Source organism: Salminus brasiliensis, chromosome 19 (genome assembly GCF_030463535.1).
Source record: "Salminus brasiliensis chromosome 19, fSalBra1.hap2, whole genome shotgun sequence".
Classification (NCBI taxonomy): domain Eukaryota; kingdom Metazoa; phylum Chordata; class Actinopteri; order Characiformes; family Bryconidae; genus Salminus; species Salminus brasiliensis.
In genome coordinates this window covers 7,546,471-7,548,979 of record NC_132896.1, presented here as the reverse complement: position 1 = coordinate 7,548,979, position 2,509 = coordinate 7,546,471, and the positions used below count along the sequence as shown (strand labels likewise).

The 2,509-nt window shown below is 41.1% G+C and overlaps 1 long non-coding RNA gene across 1 annotated transcript; it reads right to left on the bottom strand.

Moving 5' to 3' along the window:
• Positions 1–812: 812 nt before the first annotated feature.
• LOC140541572 (uncharacterized) lies at positions 813–1,535 on the bottom strand. Its single transcript, XR_011977934.1, has 3 exons — positions 1,380–1,535; positions 1,062–1,154; positions 813–960 (listed from the first exon to the last, which is right to left on the bottom strand). It is a non-coding gene; the product is annotated as an uncharacterized lncRNA (long non-coding RNA).
• Positions 1,536–2,509: the final 974 nt, after the last annotated feature.

Genomic DNA, 2,509 nt, shown 5'->3' with positions numbered 1-2,509 from the left:
TCAGGAGGAGGAGGAGGCCTCGTCAAATAAATTCAAATTCAAATAATAAAAATAGAAAACAAAATAAAGATAATAAAATAGATGCAGTCTTGCAAATAGTGACCCTGTCTTTGCGACATCAAAGTTGACTGGTTCAAATCCCAGGTCATTGCCGCCTGCCATCAGCAGCCGGAGCCTGAGAGAGCACAATTAGCCTTGCTTTCTCCGGGTGGGTAGATGTCTCTCTCTCTTTCCTCATGTCTCTTCAGTGTGATGCTGGCTGGCACAGGCGTCTGCTAGCTGATGCATCAGAGCTGGGTACCTGGCACTTTCCCCCAAGCACGTTGGTTGGTTGCCTGGTGACGCTGCATTGGCTGCAGATTGAAAAGAGGCGGTGGCTGGTTGTGCATGTGTCAGTCCTCAGCCTTCCAGTGTCAGAATCATTACATGTGATAGGGGGAGAGTACTAACGCATGGGTTGGGTGACTGGTGGAAGATTTTGGTAAATAAATAAATAAATATGTAGTGTATGGTTAGCATTAGGTGCATGAGGGAAAGACAAGTGTAAGGCAGCCAGGGTTTTAGGTGTTTGTGTGATTGTTGGCCTGAAGGTTAGTCTCAGTGAAGGAGGACATAATGTCAGTGGGAGGACACAGCTGAAACTGGTGGGTTTTTAGACTGGAGGGATAGAAGAGTGTGACAGTGGGGTGTATAATAAGTAAACAGTGAAGAAATGACAGAAATGTGTGTTAACAGTGGTTGAGGCCTCTTTGTAATGATCTGTGAAATATGCTTCCTGCATTTTTATGACCCTAAAAAATGAATAACTTGAATACTCAAAGTCAAAATCAATGTTTTGATTAAAAATGAAATAAACCAAAGGGTGGGGTTTGACTTTCAGCACAGCACTGTACAGCATGTTTTGTTTTTAACCCATATTTCCTCCTTTCCCACAGTTGTCTCCTGGAGCTTGCCAGGCCCCTGTTGTAAAGAAGAATTTGATCTTAATCTTATGTTTGGATTAAAAAAAAGGTTGGATAACAGATTCGATTCAGTGCTCGTCCTCAGTTGTTGTCCTTTACCTTGTTTGGTGGGGTTAGCAATGGGGTCTCTGATTTTGGTGATGAGGATCCTGTAATTTGGCTGGATGGTCAGTGAATGAGTTGTTCAAGCTGCTAGAGAAGTACATGAGCATGAGTCAGAACCTACATGATGTGTTTTGCTTATTTACACAGATGAGCCCAAAGCAGTACACTGTGTATCCTAATGCCCCCTCATTCATGAGATTTGATTCTATCAGTACAAAATGATCATACGACAGTTCAGACTGGTGGGGGCTGTGGTACAGCTGCGTTTTACACGATTTGGAACAGTAGCAAGATTTGTTAGATCAGACATACCATCTCCTTCCTGGTACCTTTTCCATCTGTACTGGCTCCATTAAGCATTTGTTTGATCTCGCTGGGAGGCCGGAGAGATTAGTCTAATCACTCGACTTTAAATCCCAATCCTTCCTCAAAAATAGAGTCGCAGCTCCGTGGACTCAGTGCAGAGGACCTACATGGTCGACTGAGCAGAGTGTGTGTGTGAGAATGGAGGAGTTTTGGACTGGGTAGTGGCATTGTTTCTGGATTAACTCTTAAGAGGAATTTGTCATATGAGACAGAGTCAGATGGGCAGAACCGAGCCTCCAGGTGTGAACTATCAGAAATGGATCTGGGAAAGACTGTACAGTGCTGGGATTAGTTAATCATCTAATCTAATATTTTAAATTACTGAAAGGTCATTCCAACTAGCATTCAGCATACATGTTATATAATAGTCCATAGCCTCACATTGTATCCCTCAGGCTCATGAAGGAGCGTGCCCCCAGCCCCTTCAGTACAGGCTTAGCAGACAACCATTGTGAGCCCCAGCGATTGCATACCATATACTCTCTCCATTGTACTGAGGATTTACTACTATAGCTCCTATAAGAAATTCCGCTTCCTAGAAATGTAGCATTAGCTATATGCTAGGGTGACCACATTTTGCATTGCAAAACAGAGGACACCAGGGACACACAGGCACCCATCGTGGTTAGCATGTTGTAGATGGGAGGCTTTGATAAGTTGTAGGACCGTGGCAGTGTGTGTGTGAGAGAGAGAGTGTGTAGGAGGGAGTTTAATATTTCCAAAATTAAGCAACAATGTTAAAGAACAGTAATATATAAACATTAACTCATTTACCAAAACTAATAAATAGCCTTAATGACATGTAGTGCTAAATTAAGTCTTAATCTCCCCACATACTAATTATTATAGGAATCACAAATAACTGCTACATACTAAGGTTTATAAATATAAGGTGGCTTTAGGATAACAAACCATTTAATTTACAAGTTGTTGTATATGTTGGGTTTTTGTATTTTCTGCTCTGTGTATATATATATATATATATATATATATATATATATATATATATATAATGTAGGTTTAAATACTTTTGTGACTGTATACTCTGTCATCTCTTAAAATGTCACTTCCAATTG